At 45.1% G+C, this 16,835-nt stretch overlaps 1 protein-coding gene and 1 long non-coding RNA gene across 6 annotated transcripts in view; one reads left to right on the top strand and one right to left on the bottom strand.

Moving 5' to 3' along the window:
* Positions 1 to 16,835, bottom strand: part of LOC147617431 (uncharacterized) — a 75,909-nt gene that overhangs the window by 38,356 nt on the left and 20,718 nt on the right. The gene's annotated exons all lie outside the window — the stretch shown is intronic.
* The window catches only part of LOC147617432 (uncharacterized), a 70,063-nt gene that overhangs the window by 34,105 nt on the left and 19,123 nt on the right, over positions 1 to 16,835 (top strand). The window lies entirely within an intron of this gene.

Genomic DNA, 16,835 nt, shown 5'->3' with positions numbered 1-16,835 from the left:
ACCAGAAGCTGTGACTAGAATGTAGGTCTATAATCATGGTTGCAATCATTCTTATCATACGTCAAATGTTTACGAGCATGATAAGTATGAAATCAAACTTATGTTTATCATTCTTGTCTTGAATCAATCTTATGTTATTAAGTAGAGAAAGAACAATTTTTCATTTTCAAAATCCAAGAGAGAAAAGGAAAGAAGCAAGCAAAGCAGTAGCAGACTCTTCTGATGACAAAGCATAGCAATCAGCTAATGTAATCCAGGAAGAGTACACTTTTTTGGTCACATGCACTAGTGACACACCAAGTGCTTCAGACACTGATGTGTCTTGCATTGCATCTGACAGACAGAATGCATCATGGTATTTTAATAGTGGTGCTTCGAGCCACATCACTTCATGCAAAGATGTATTTCAGCACTTGGTTTATGCTTCAAATGGCCGCACTGTATCATGTGCAGATCATACCACATATCCAGTAAAGGGAATTGGTAATGTCATACTTATTGCAGCCAATGGTGCCAATATATGTATGAAAAATGTATTGTATGTTCCAGGGATAAAGAAAAATCTGCTCTCCGTCTCAGCCATAAACGACCAAGGTTTAAAGGTTGAATTTGAAGACGGGAAGTGTTTGGTAAAAGACCCATCAAAGGGTTATGAAATAGTCACTTCTGGAACACGATACAAAGGCTTGTATAAGCTGGACAGCTATGACAAGCGCACTTATGATGCAAATACAGTGGCTGCCCAAGGCCCCACACTCCTGCTATGCATGATGCAGAGCTATGGCATGCTCGTTTTGGGCATGTAAAGTTTCAGAGTTTGATGCTTTTGCAGAAGCATCATATGGTTGATAATATGCTGCCTCTTGAGTCTCCACCAAGACATGTATGTGAGGGGTGTATTTTGGGAAAGATGCAAAGAAAACCATTCCCCAAAGATGGAGCTGTTAGAGCTGAAAGTAAATTACAGCTCATACATAGTGATGTATGTGGTCCAATGCGAACACCATCCATAGGGGGGCATCTTTACTTTGTCACATTCATTGATGACTACTCCAGGTTTGCTTGGGCTTACCCCTTGAAAGCGAAAGCAGATGTGTTTACATGCTTTTGACACTTTGTAGCAATGGCTGAAAATATGTGTGGATGTAAAGTCCAAACACTTCGCTCAGATAGAGGTGGAGAATACATGTCAAATGCATTCAAGGATTATATGCTTCAAAAGGGCATCAAACAAATGTACTGTGCCTTATACACCGCAACAAAATGGTGTAGCTGAAAGGAAAAATAGATATCTCATGGAGATGGCAAGATGCATGGTGAAAGCACAAAAGTTGCCTCACAAATTTTGGATGGAAGCTATAATGTGTGCAGCTCATGTGTTGAACAGGTGTCCAACAAAAGCTTTGAAAACCATAACACCATTTGAGGCTTGGTATAGCCGAAAGCCAACAGTGGATTATATGCGTACATTTGGGTGTTTGGCATATGCACATGTGCCAGAACAACTCCGAACAAAGCTAGATGACAAAGCAATTAAATGCATTTTTGTGGACTACAGCAATGAAAGCAAAGGATACCGTCTTTATAATATAACTACACGAAGGATTTTTGTCAGTAGAGATGTGGTATTTGCTGAAAATTCAGAACAGCCCATGTACAGCATGAATAAAAGCAATGATACAAGCATACAGGACATGTTTGATGGACTTTTACCCATTGCAATTAGGGGGGATTCAGATCAGCCAGCCCCTACACAAAAAAATCCTCATGTAGAACATGTGGAACAGCCAGCCATTCAGCCCCCTTCTATGGAAGAAGTGGAAGATCTTGTCAGGGAAGAGCAAACAACCATAAACACAGCCAAGTCAGTGCCAAGATGGTTGCTGAAAACTTTGCAAGAAAGCAAACTTGCAGCTCCACTCACAGGTAGAACAAGGGCTAGTTCCAGCCATGCTTCGAATATACATCCTGGGGAGTCTGCATTAGCAATGGGTGGTCTCTTTGATTCAGAAGAGCCTTCTTCTTACGAAGAAGCACATGAGAATGAGCATTGGTTGCAAGCTATGCAAGCTGAAATTTCTTCTATCATGAAGAACAATACATGGGATCTTGTGGAATTGCCTAAAGGCAAGAAAGTGGGTGTACAAAGTCAAAAGAAAGTCTAATGGTACTATTGACAGATACAAAGCAAGACTTGTAGCTAAAGGCTACTCCCAGAAAAAGGGAATAGATTATGAAGAGACTTTTGCTCCTACTTCGAGAATGACCACAATTTGATCAGTGATTGCATTGGCTGCACATAAAGGATGGAAAGTGCATCAATTGGACATCAAAATCAGCCCATTTGTTTTGTAGTTCTTGGTGAGGAACATAAAGTATGCAGGTTACACAAAGCATTGTATGGGTTAAAGCAAGCTCCAAGAGCTTCGTATGATAAGATACATGCTCATCTAACCAGCCAAGGTTATGAGAATAGTCCAGCTGAAAGCACATTGTATGTGAAGAAAACCAATGCCGATATTCTCATTGTCATCTTGTATGTAGATGACATGCTCATTACAAGTACTAGCAAAGCACAAATTTCAGATTTCAAAGCTGAATTTGATATGTCAGATTTGGGGCCTTTACACTACTATCTCGGTATACAGTTTATGCATACAGATGATGGCATTGTTATGCAGCAAACTAAGTACATAAAAAGTTTGCTAAAAAGGTTTCACATGGATGAATGTAAGCCCATTTCTACTCCGGTAGAACCAGGTGTACGGCTTACTATGCATTATATTGGAGAGCCTTTTGAGGCCGGCATTTACAGCCAGGCAATGGGATGCCTCATTTACTTGTGTAACACGAGGCCAGACATATCTTTTGGGGTGTCTTTGTTGAGCAAATTCATGCACAGCCTAGGCACAAAGCATTGGCAAGCAGTCAAACGCATTTTTCGTTATCTTAAGGGTACCCTGGATCTTGGTTTGTTCTATCCCAGGGGGGCAACTTGCAGCTTTATGCATACAGTGATTCAGATTGGGCTGGTGATTATGATACCAGGCAATCCACCAATGGGAATTGTTTTTTTCTTGGCAGTTTATGCATATCTTGGTTGAGTAAAAAGCAACCCACTGTTGCTACATCTACTTGTGAGGCTGAGTACAGGGCAGTCTTTACAGCTACAGTAGATTATGTATGGTTGAGGAGACTATTGGCTGATCTTCGTGAGTGTCAGCAGACACCCACCACCATTCTCACTGATAGCCAAAGTGCTATTGGCTCTCTCTCTCTCTCTCTCTCTCTCTCTCTCTCTCTCTCTCATTTCTGTGTGTGAGCTTCTCTACCCTGCACCTAACCCTAATGTGCAGGTTTGTGTGTGTGAGTGTGTGAGTCCAACACCCAACAAGAGAGAGAGACAGAGTCAGAGAAAGAGAGAGCAAGTCGCTGGAGAGGGGGAGGTTTGAGTCAGCAAGAGAGGAGGGGGGGAGGCAAGGAGTTGGAGTGGGAGGGGATGAGTCGATGGAGGGGGGAGGGAGGGGGACAAGTCGGCGGTGGGCTGGGTTGGCACCCCTGTTTGTGTACCCACTTGTGTTTGTGCGTGAACAACCCCTAAAAGGGTTATGTGTTTGTGTAAAGCTTATTCATGTGTATGTGTGTGTGAACACCTACTTAGGTGTGAACACCCCCTTATATTTGGATAAGTGTGACATGTGGCACGTGTGTCTTTGTGAGTGTGATTTGTTTGGGTCAAAAGATAAGATTGTAAACCTACAAAAGGAAAGTACTTGGTGTAAGATGATATCAATCAAGTTTCACATCATTCAGTCGTGCAACTTTCTCTCTCCTTGAGGTTTGTCACATCTCTCTCTTCACATGCACCATGGACATCTTCCATCCACCATAGCTCTCGTTGTGTAGTAAACCCTAACGCCAAGCGTACAGTTATTACTTCCGCTTTTGTGGGGGAAAATATGAACATGAAGAGTGTCCCCAAATTTTCAAAGTTTGCATCAAATTCCACAAGGATGGACAGCCCTTCCAGAAGGAACACTCTCACCAAAAGAAGGGTTCGGAAAAGAAGCCAGGGGGTGACCTCACGAAAGCACCTAACTCCCGAACAAGAGGAACAATATCGCAAGGAAGGCATTTCTTTTCAAGTGTGGAAAGATGGGTCATGTGCAAAAGTTCAAAGGAGTGTAAGGAACCATCAAAGGACCAAGTGGAGGCTAAGCCCAAACCTGTAGCGAATGGAGTTGTGGATGTGGTTGGTAATTCAAGGCAACCCATAAAGAGCATTACTTAATGCAAAGCTTGGGGGAAACTCTAAGATCAAAAATGCCCTTTTCCTCTTTGATGCAAGAGCCACACATAACTTGATTTCGGTACAGATGGGCCAAAACCCTTGGGATAAAACCCAAGGAGGTGGGACCCACTTTGGAAGCAAATGGAGCTTTTGGACAGCAGGCAGTGCTAGTTACACCTATTTTTAGTAAACTTTAATTTATATCCAGATATGTGACTATGAGGACTTCTTTATTTATCCTTTAGAAAATTGTGATGTTTTGCTCAGTATGCCATGGCACTATAAATTGGATGTCACCAGGACTCCGAAGGATAAGAAGATCAAGGTTACTCACAGGAATAGAGAGCTTTATATCAAAGCTAATGAGGCAAGCGACATACCTATTGTATCTCATTAACAAAGCAATGAAAAACTCTATTTCCTCGTACTCAATTTTCATGAGAGATGCGCTTGAGCATGACGTGGTTGAAACTAGTTTGTTGGATATGGAACGGATTACTTTCTTGAAACAGTTCATGGACTGTGCTCCAAATGCTATTCCAAGAATTGCATCCTGAAAGATTTGAGGATCATAACATTGACCGGATTCATGGGAACTCACCACCTAATAGACCTTTAATGCCTCCGTGTGTGTGGTTGTATGGTATGTATGTGTCCGAGAGTTGGGGACGCCCGAGAAAGCCCAGGGATGGGAGTGCTGCATTAATCTAACGTTAAAGGGTGACTTTGATGGTTAGTATGGAATCATGAAGAGCAAGGAGCTCTCCACACCATCGCTGTATGGACTCCTTCATGTGCCTACATCATCATCTCTACAACCATATGCACCATCATTATACGAATGCCGGCTGCATGACATCATCACTATATTGTACTGAATCCAGTACTACGGCCACTCCCACCTTGTGCAAGAATGTTCCTTTTGCTGCCTACTTAAACACACAAATGTTGACTCAATGGTTTTCTTTTGTCAAGTGGTGCTCATGGAAATCTTGTTGTTAAGAAGACCTCTAAGGATACAGAGTTGTTGGCAAACCATTGACTCAATGGAATCCCTAATGACAGGCCTTCACGTGAGTCAGAGCGCGCAAGAGACCCTTGGGTTGAGCCAAAGTTTTTGGATCCTATGCGCCACAAGGTCGTCGACATCAATGACCTTTGGAAAGCTCTAGAACTCGAATCTTGTACTCATAAGGAATAACTCGTCCTGAATTGTATTTGGTATTAATGAATCCTCGAGGAACGAGAGGGGGGGAGGGGGGGAGGACCAGAGCATTATTCCAACCCTAGTGTTGTCTTGTCTATTTGTGTTGCTATTTGTTTGTTAATTCCCGTGTTGTTAACTAAAATTCCGTGATATGCACGCCTCCCACTATCACAAAAAGGGGATCCAACAACAGAGTTGCGGATGCGGTGAGGACAATTCCTGAAATAAATGCTCTATCGATAGCTGAGATCTCGGCTGATCTCTGTCTGTCTCTTCAAGGGCTTTGCCAGAACGATGACTTCTTTGGAAGGTAGTTCAAACAGGTCGCAGCTCACAAGATCCGACGGGAAGTCCGAAATACTAGCTCAATTGTATGGTCCACCTCTTGTTTAGGAGATAATCCATGAGGTAACTCATCAATACATACTTTGTCTGCTTTCCAAATTGACATGCTGCACATACTTTCTGCATACTATCAACCTTAAACTTAGGCAGTCCTGTCACAATTTCTTTAGTCTACATAGACTTCATTCTTTGCACATTTGCATGCCCAATTGTCTGTATCTGCAACAACTCTTGAATCATTTACAAACATTGCAGCACTCACTTCAGGCGTATTTACATTCAGTGTAAACATTATGCCCACTCTATTGCCTTTTGCAACCAACCTGTACTTATCTTTAAAGTCTTCTACATAACAACCATCAGAGTTAAACCACACCTGCAAACCCTGCTCAATCATCTGACCAATAAAAACCATATTCTTTGTAATCTTCAAAACATGAAGTACATCTACAAGGTACTTCATCTTACCATCCTGCATAGACAATGACACATCTCCAACATGGGCAATCGAATGAGCAATGCCATACTCTATTTCAACAAAATCTGATCTTTCAAGACTCTCCATTTCCTTGAATCACTCACCATGACTTATCACGTGATTCGAAGCACCTGAATCAACATACCATACATCATCCTTACATGCTGCTACATCATTTCTAGACTCAACATTAACTACATATTGGATAACAAACAACCTCTCGTTATCTTCATTATTTCTGCTATAGGACACATAGTTATTTTGGTGCACTTTTCCATTTCGCATGTCATTATGCTTCTTATAGCAATCTGTATGTACATGTACAGGCTTACCACAATAAAAACAACCTTGTGTATCATTATGTTGCCTTTGTCAATTACCACGACGGTCGACCTCTTTGACTCCCCCTGCCTCTAAACTGACCTCTTCCACCTGTGTGTTGTTGTTGTGAATCCTGGGACTATTGCTGCTGCTGACCATAATTCTGATTACTTGTTCGGCCACCACCTTGGCCACGGCCTCAGCCTCGGCCTCTACCTGCACTTGTGTAGAAGGCCTGTTGCTCCGAACTACCTTTGTTTTTTGAAGACTGGTCTTCACCCAAACTCTTTTCTTCAATGAGATCAGCATTAACACCAAATCTGTAAAGTTAGAAATGTTCTCCCAAGTCTGAATAGACGTCTTGAATGCCTTATATTGTGGCCCGAGACCATGTAGACATACTTCCACCTTATCATCATCATCAACAAAAACACCAATAGATACAAGGGATTCCACAATGCCCTTGATCTTCAAGGCATAATTATTCAAACATATTTTTCTTCTCCACAGTATGAAGCTCATTCTTAAACTGAATTTTTCGTGCCTTGGTATTAGTTTCATAAAGCTTCACCAAGGTGTCCCATGCCTCCTTGGGTGACTTGTCCTGTATATGCCCAATCATAGTGTCATGTATGCTAATAGAAAGCCAATACATGTACCACGGATTTCCAAAAATCTGTTTTCAGTGTACAAAATTTCTCAGAAGAAGGGACTTGGTGTGTACTTTGATGATGAGGTCATTGAAGTGATCGATAGGAAGACTCTCTCGATTGTCATAATTTCTTCTTCTTGTGGATGATTTCTTCTTCGGGATGACTCCAGAGGAGGCTTTTATAAAACACAAGCCTTATGTATCTCACCTACGTGTTTTCGGTTGTGTTGCTTATGTGCATGTCCCAAATCAAAAGAGGATCACACTCGCATCAAGTCAAAGAGGAGGATCTTCACGAGCTACAGTCTGAGATCCAAAGGGTACCACTTTTGGGATCCGGAGGTTGATGACATCATCATTTCCCGTGATGCTCGGTTTGATGAGAGCTTGTTTGGCATCGACTCCTCTCCACCTAACGCATCCCTCCTGGCAGATGTTGGTGATCTTATACCTCTTCCACATCCAGCTCTAGCTCCTCCTCCTCCTCCTCCTCAACTCCGGTGCCAGCTACTACTTTACAGCCACCAGTTCCTGTTGCACCAGCTTCAGCAGCTCCCAGTCCCTCTACGAGTCCTACTTTGACTTTGGGATTACCACCACCAGTGCTTACTTCATCACCTTCCCAGGAGCATCGGATGAGTCCTCTACTGCAATTAGATCTTCTTCTTCACGCTTTGAGAGGAAGGCTAGCCTACCTCGGTGGGTTCAGCAACTCTAGAGAGATTCTGGTCTCGTTGATGCCCAGCTCCATAACCAGATCTCTACAACCATCTATTATCATGCAACAAAGCAATGAAAGAGAGAGAGAAATGACACATGTAGGTTGTCCACCAAGGATCCACAAAGCTTTTTTAGCAACCAAAAGGTATTACACAAAGTTTGACTCAATCTCAACACAAGAGCTCAATACTAGAGAGATATACATAAAGAGAGAGTTTCTAGGCACCCAAAGATGCTTTTTCCCTAGGTTATACCTGGACCGCCCCTCTGGCGCTGAAGAGGAAGTGTTAGAAAATATATCATCCCTAGATGGTCTTCATGTACCCTAGCATGCTTGTACGAGTCATTTCTATGAGGCCCTCTCAGAATATGCAACGGAAATGATAACCAAACTTGGGTAGACAAGAGCAAGTAGAATGCAGAAAATAGACAGCACAAGAAACACAGAGAGATAGGTGTGTAAACTCTTCTCTATACACAAGATCCCGCAGAAAACTGAATGAGGAAGTGGTGGGGGCAAGGGGCCTATTTATATGCCCCTATGAGAGCAGTCGGCCAGCACTGAAGGCCTCCACGACTGCATGTGCAGTCGGCCAGCATAGAAAATGTCCACGACTGCATGTACCCAGTCGGCCAGCAGTCCAGAAGCCCACGCATGACCTGTGTGCAGTCAGCCAGCCACAGGACTGCAGATGGGAAAGTTGGCCAGCCCTGAAGTGCTCCTGCCAACCTCTGGCATCCTTTCCCACCACTAGAAAAAATGGGAAAAAAGAGATGACTTCTAACACCCCCTCTTAGCTCCTGGCTGTGAAACCAACCCAAGGGAGCTGGAGTGCCGCCTAAGCGTAGCCTGAGGTAGAGACTTCGTGAAGAGGTCCGCCGCATTGTCCTCCGTAGAACAATAAAGTAGCAACATGTCACCAGCCAAGATCTTCTCACGTACAAAGTGATACTGTATCTCTATATGCTTGGTCCGGGCATGGAAAACCGGGTTCCGAGCAATAGCTATACAACTTTGGTTATCACACTAGATGACTGTGGGCTCCCTCTGTGGAAACCCAATCTCGCCTAGCAGCCTCCGCAGCAATACAACCTCCCAAGCAGCACCACAAGTAGCCCGGTACTCTGCCTCTGTCGAAGAAAGGGCAATAGTTGGCTCCCTCTTGTTGCTCCAAGAAACTGCTCCTGAGCCGAGGGTAAAACTGTATCCTGAAGTAGATCTCCTCGTGTCTGGATCTCCTCCCCAATCTGAGTCACTCCAACCTTGGAGCCTGACTCCATTCCCTCCTGTGTAGAAGAGTCCCAGATCCTTCGTACTCTGCAGATACCGCAAGATCCGCAATCCTGCGTCCCAATGAGACTTCAGTGGCGTCTGCATAAAAGAGCTCAACAGCCCCACGGAGAACTCAATTTCAATCTGGTGTTCAGCAACCAGATCAATGAACCAACCGGCTCACAAGGATCAGTAACGGTTAACTTTGTGTTCGGGTCCATCGGCAAAGTAATAGGCTTGCAGTTCTCCATCCCAAAGGCCTCAAGCAACTCATGAACATACCGCTGCTGAGAGACGAAAAACCCCCTCTGGGTCTGCCAGATCTCCAATCCCAAAAAGAAGTGGAGTAAGCCTAAATCAGTGATCTCAAACTCCTTTGACAAGGCAGCCTTCGTCACTCCAATGTGCTCCACATGACCGCCGGTGAGAATGAGATCATCCACATAAAGGATGATAAGCGTGTCCATGCCGTGTTCCCGAAAGAGATACAAGTTCGGATCTGCAACCGATCTCTGAAATCCAGTCCGAATAAAGAAGGAATCAATCTTCTAATTCCAAGCCCTGGGAGCCTGCTTAAGACCATACAAGGCCTTACGTAACCTAACCTGTAAACCATCCCTTCAGATCCTGGAACAATAAAGCCTGGAGGCTGCTCAACGTACACCTCCTCCTGCAGGTCACCATTAAGGAACGCAGATTTTACATCCATTTGATACACGGGCCACCTCTGAGAAGAAGCAAGGGCAAGAACGGTCCGAATCGTGGACATCCGCGCTGTCGGTGCAAAGGTATCCTCGTAGTCGATGCCTGGCCGCTGAGCATAACCTTTAGCCACAAGCCTGGCTTTGTGTTTGTCCACCGACCCATCAGACGCATATTTGGTCTTAAAGACCCATTTGACACCAATGACAGACCGCTTCGATGGCCTCGGTACCAACTCCCAAAAGTATGGTTCTTCTCGATGGCATCAAGTTCCACCTGCATGGCTTTCCTCCAAGTATCCTGTGAAAGGGCTTCCTTTACGGAAGTGGGCTCTTTATCCCGCATGATACGCGACATCAAAGCATAGTTCACCTGAAGAAGCTCCGCTGTGTTGCTTTGATCTCGGACTCTATGTGATCTTCGAGGGCCGTCCTCTGTGGTCCACTCGGACGGTAGCTTCGTGACACCTGACTCCCGAAGGGTGTCTAACAACCACCTAGGTACTCGAACAGATCGTGGAGCCTCCTGTGGTCGCGGGGGCTCTACTCCAGCTGCGAGCTCAACCTCCTGTGATGACTGAGGTGGATCAACTGGAATGATAGTCTGGGAATCATCATCAGACTCCTCTGGATCTCCAAGAAGTGGCGGCTCCTCGACAGTGGATTGTGGGACATGCTCGTCAAAGACCACATCCCGGCTGACAACAATCTCATTCCTGACTGGATCATACGACCTGTATCCCTTGGAAAGAGAGTTATACCCCACAAACACCGAGACATCAGGTTTCCTGCCAAAGTATGCCTCAAATGGAGTCATATGGGGTACTGAAGTCGTCGGAGATCGGTTGATGGTGTGGACAGCCGTTGCCACAGCCTCACCCCAAAGTGGACGAGGAAGATCACGATGCTCTAGCATGGTCCTCGCCATCTCCACCACAGTCCTGTTCTTGCGTTCAACAACTCCATTCTCCGAAGGCGATCCAGTATTGGCCAGTTCCCTTTTGATGCCATGATCTGCACAAAATCTGAAAAATACAGTCGAGGAGAATTCACCTCCTTTATCAGCCCTGAGAGTCTTAACCTGAAATCCAGACTCTTTCTCCGCCATCACGTGCCAATCCTTGAACTGAGCAAAAGCTTAGTCTTTCTCGGAAAGAAAGTAGACCCACGTGAATATGGTACAATCATCAACAAGCAGCATAAAGTAGAGAGATCCTCCCAAAGATGGTATCTGCTGAGGTCCACACAAGTCAGTGTGAATCAACTCCAATGGTTTCGAAGCCCGCCTGGAAGCCTGCTTCGGAAAGGATTCCCTGTGTTGCTTACCACGTATGCAAGAACTGCAACGCCCTTGCCTACTACCAACATCTGGCAAGCCAACCACCATCTGGTCCCGGAAAGCCTTTCTCGCCACAATCATTACAAGATCTTTCGGCCTTCAGCTTCTCTCGTTCTGAATCAGGCTTCTTCTCAGAAGACTTCTCTGGTGAAGCCTTCCCTTTGCCCTTGTTGTTATTCGGGCCTTTCGACCGTTGGCCAGTTAAGGCCTCCGAACCTCCGCTGTGAGGAGGGTTTGTGAAACGTTCCTCCTGGTCCAAGACCATTGGCACAAGCTCCTCCCAGGTTATGGTGCTGAGCTTGCCACTCGTAATCAACGAGGAATAGAAAGCAGAATACTGAGCCGGCAAATGGGAAAGCAAAGTGATGGCCATATCTTCAGATGATATCTCTTTCCGAGCTTGTAGGACTTCCTGCTGAAGGGCCTGCAGCTTGTTGATGTGTTCCCGCATCGTCGAGGACTTTGCAGGGTTCATAACCCGCATCTGCGCTTCCAAGGAGATCCGTTTCATGGGTGATACCCTGTTATACAAAGAAGCCAAGTGCTCCCAAATTCCTCTCGCCAGCATCATGTGCTTTACATGATTGATCACTTGTGGTGTGCAATTGAGGAAAATAAACGACCGGACCCTGGCGTTGACACGATCCCACATGTGTGCCTGTGCCTCTCGGTCCTTTCTCGTTGACAGTAACTCCCCTTCCTCTGCTTCCGGCCGTGGAACCCCGATGATGATAAAATCAGCAAGGTCATATGACTCCAGCACCGACTCCATCATGACCTTCCAAATGCCGTAATTGGACCCGTCCAACTGACGATCCATTGGGAACGTGGGGAGAGTCGGAATCTTCACGTGCTTCTCAGCCATCTCTAGTAAATCTGCCATCGCGGAGAGTAACCTGAAAAGGTGGGTGGGTGGAAAAAAAATCTGAAAACCTGCAAGTGGCTGTCCAGCACCTTCGCCCGCCTTCCTCTTGCACCTTCTCTTCCCGAACAGTCCAAAACAGTCCACCAATCAGCAGCCTAACGCTCCCCCTCTTGATCAGAAAAACTCCCAAGATCTATCTCGAGCCTAGGGCTCTGATACCACGTCAGAATATGCAGGGGAAATGATAACCAAACTTGGGTAGACAAGAGCAAGTAGAATGCAGAAAATAGACAGCACAAGACTTCTAACAGGCCCTGCATTAGCATAACTAGTAGACATCATTTAGGTTTTTCAAGCATTTTTATGAGTCTTTTTAGGCTATTTATGGCTCACCACTGCTGTCGGCCTGCTGCAACTGGCCGACTTGCTCATATATGAGGTATGTAAGGGTTCCATAGTTACCGCGGAACGGGAACGTTCCGGGAACGTCGGATGCTAGAACGGGAGCGGGAACGGGAACGGGAGCGGATCGGGAACGTCGCGGAACGCCACGTCATATGACATGTCAGCATATGACACAAAAAAATGAAACTTTTTGTATACGGATAGCCAAATATGCTTCATAATATTTGCTCCCCCAAGACATGAACATACATTTCTCCAAGCCAAATATGCTTCATAATATTTGCTCCCCCCCCCCCCCCCCCCCCCCCCCCCCGAGAACGTGCCTTCGCCCGGAACTACGAACTCCCCCAGAATGGGTCTCCGGTGCTGAATGAGTCTCTAGTGCTCACCTATTCCAACAAGGTCATTACCATGGCATAGCAATTGGGGAAGTCAGAAGAGGAGAAGCTAAAACACTTTCTCAGGGGGGATTGGATACAAATATCCGGTTTCCTATATGGAATTTCAAGCCTCGGTCATCTAATCGGGCTCTAACTCTGGACAATAAGGATAGTAAGAAGGAGACTCAGAGCAACTCAAGCGGTAAGAAAAACAAAGAGGCAAAACCTAAGAAAACACTTATGGAGAGACCAAGGAGGGCATTACTAGAGGTTATCTCCAGCCAGAAGAGCAAAACGATACCAGGCACAAAACTGATGTTTCTTCTCCCATCAAGTGGGCCATGGTAAGAAGGATTGTACCAAGTGGCACGCTGAGAAAGCCGCCATGGCGTCGTCCTCACCCTCGATTTCGAATGTCCTTAACTATTGCTACCTGCCTTGAATCCAGTGCCTCAAGTAGTATTTTGATGATAAGCAGGAGGGCGAGACTCAAGGACAAAAAAAAAAGCCCTAATCCGAGCCTACGACACAACGAGGGACAACAATTCACTATCCTTATCGCCATGGGCAGCTCTAAGGATGCCATCTCTTCACAGTTGCTTGCTAAGATGGGTTGTACCTTAGTATCACACCATCTAGTGTGGATGGGTTTACACCTAGTCTCCGCACGCACATTACTCACACAACTCAACAGTTCAAGTTTCATATTCAAAAGGCCACAATTCAAGAAGATATCATTGTTTCACCACTTTTGAGATGTGACGTGATTCTTGGCATCCAATGGTTTCATGAGTTTGTGCCCATCACTCATTCGCGGGCAGGACACCTTCACTATTGTTGGTGGTTTACCTGAGCCCGTCAAAATTCATGGGGATAGGAACATTCCTAGAATTCCAGTCATTTCGCATATAAATACCCAGCGAGCAATCAAAAAAGAGCCAAGCGTGCGTTGATCTATGTCCATAGTCAACAGTCTGCTATTGAGACAGCAACACCTTTAGAGCAATGGTTAGCAAGTCCCCATCTGCGGTTCCAAGAAATCATGTTGAGGAACGACCTCCCACTCAAGCTCCCACCGATTCGTCCCGAGGATCATCTAATTGAGTTGGTCCTCAAGACAGAGCCTCCCAATAATTTCTCCTATCGCTTGTCCAAGACATTGGAGGGCGACAAGAACAAAACTGCAGAAGAAAGACGAGACCGCACATTTATGTGTGAACTATAGGGCACTGAGTAAGCTCACATAGAGAATAAGTTTCCAATGCACATTTTGGAGCATCTCAATGGTGCTAAGTATTTTTCCAAGATAGATCTCGAGAGTGGCTACCATTAGGTTCAGATCTTTGAGGGTGACATCCCAAAGACAGCTTTCCAGACCAAGCGTGGCCATTATGAGTTTGTGGTGATGCCATTTGGACTCCAATGCACTAGTAACGGTCAATAAGATGATGTCTCGCGTGTTCATGGAGCTCATTGAAAAGTGTGTATTTATCTTTTTGGATGGCATACTTCTCTTTTCTGCCACTACAAAGCAGCATGAGAAAGATGTGGAGAAAATCTTGCAACTTTTACGGGACAATGAGCTCTACATCAATGAGAAGAAGAGCGCATTTGGACTATTAGAAGTTCATTACCTAGGATATGTTATCAATGCTTCCGGTATTCACCTTGACCATGAAAAGGTGCAAGCTATACTAGACTGGATATTCCAAAGACTGCTCAAAAAATCAGGCTATATGTGGGTCTTTGCCAAGCCTACACCATATGGACAAGTTTTCCGACCTTGAAACACACCTCACAGATCTGCTCAAGGGAGTGAAGACGTGTTGCCAAAAAGTGTTCGTTAAGGACAAGGCTCTATAAGCATTCCATGCATTGAAGAAAGTGGCCTCAAAAGCATCAATTCTTAAGTTGACATCATCGAATGACACTTTCAAGGTTATTACCAACGCTAGCAATCTTTCCATTGGCATTGTTTTACAGCAAGATGGCAAACTGTGGCTTATTCATAGTTGCTATGAAACGCGTTTCAAACTTTAGCAGACCCGTTTGAAACGTTTCAAACGTCTCGGAGTTTGAAACGCGTTTCAAACTTGGCTTTTTATTTTTTAATGTTATTTAAGACGGGTCATATCAGTCGATTCAGTCACTTTCCAGAGAGCAAAAAAAACACGCCGTGCATAGTACAGAGGAGAAAGTTGACTGTCCTTCCCCACGCTTGCCTTCGTTCGTGTGATTTCTCCGCCACCCGCCCCCTCGGGACCTGTGCACCGTGCTAGCAAGGTTGGTACTTGTCTGTTTTCATATTTTTGCTTGATTTTTGCACCAATTTCAAAACTTGAAATTTGGGCAACATCCTTCCAGGCTTCCAAAATGCCTCGTGCTAGAGATTCAATGTGGACTCATGTCATTCCCATGGGCAAGTATGGGGGTTCAGGCACTGAAAAATGGAAGTGCAAGTATTGTGATAAGGTCTCAGGTGGATCTGCAAACATGATAAAGGCTCATTTTTCAGGTCTAAAAGGCAAAGGCATTGGTGCTTGTGATAAAGTGCCCCAGGATATCAAAGCTTCTCTTCTACAATGGAGGAGGGAGAAAGAAGCAGCCATGAAAGGATTTGGAAGCAGCCATGATGACATGCAGGAAGAGGAGGAGGATGTCACCAAAAGAGCTAGAGTGGGTGATGAACAAGAGATGCACAGTCAAACGACTGTAGGTTCTACCTGTGCTCCTTGTGCCCACAGGTCTTCCTTGCCCATTAGGCCTTCTTTGAAGAGTGCAAGCATTAAAGCTCGTTTTCAGAAAGCAACAGTTGCTGAGGCCACCCGTGAATTGACAAGGTTGTTTATTCAGTGTGCTTTGTCATTTCACATTATGTGCACTCCAAGATGGAAGAAGACCATGAGAGCCATTAGCCGCATTGGGTATGAGTGGGAGGGTCCCAAATATGACTCCTTACGCAAGAAGCACTTGAGAGATGACAAAGATCTTGTACAGCTTGAGATGGAGCCTTTGAAGGCAACATGGCATAAATATGGATGCACCATATTATGTGATGGTTGGACAGATATGCGGAAAAGGAATGTTTATAACATTTTGGTGTCCTCCTGCAAGGGCGTAATGTTTATGCGTGCCATTGATGCTTCAGTTCCAGGGACGGTGGTGACAGGAGCCTTTATATGGCAACACATACGCCAGACAATGATAGAGATTGGTGCTCAGCATGTGGTGCAGGTGATTACTGACAATGGCTCTAATTGTGTGTCCATGGGGAGGATGAGTTCCTAGTGATAGTGTGGACTCCTTGTGTAGCACATAGTCTTGACCTCATGATAGAGGATGTTGCTAAAATCCCTTGGATTTCTGAGATCTTTGCTATAGCTCGGAGCATGGTGAGGTTTGTTACCAAGAGTCCTTTCTATGACAGAAACGCCTTGCATTGCGAGTCCTCTCACAAGATTGCAGCTCTGGGCCTTGTGTAAACCGGCCTCAGATAAACCAAAGGGCGGTGGAACAAACACTTCAACACCATTGAGGACCTAGAAAAGGAAAACAAACAGGGGGAGCTAGAGTGCTCCTGCAAATAGTACACGGACACCGATTGGCCCCAAATCGCAGTGGCGCCCCTTGCGGTATTTCTTTAATTGATTATAAGAGCTTTGATTACAATATAAGGCTGGAAACTCAGCCGTCGCAGTAGAACTCCTGAAGCCTGCAAAGAACCTGCATCTGGCTTCTTGTCCACACGGCATGCACAAACAAGTCCAGCCATTGTTCATATCGAAAGACTCTTCACATTGAGTCTGCATACAGAAGCTTTCTCCCATGATCAAGGCTGCCACAACCATCCATAGCCTC

Source organism: Cibotium barometz, chromosome 36, assembly GCF_041138505.1.
Source record: "Cibotium barometz isolate CiBa-2024 chromosome 36, ASM4113850v1, whole genome shotgun sequence".
Classification (NCBI taxonomy): Eukaryota; Viridiplantae; Streptophyta; class Polypodiopsida; order Cyatheales; family Cibotiaceae; genus Cibotium; species Cibotium barometz.
Note: the sequence above shows the minus strand (reverse complement) of the source record. Positions and strands in the feature narration are given on the sequence as shown.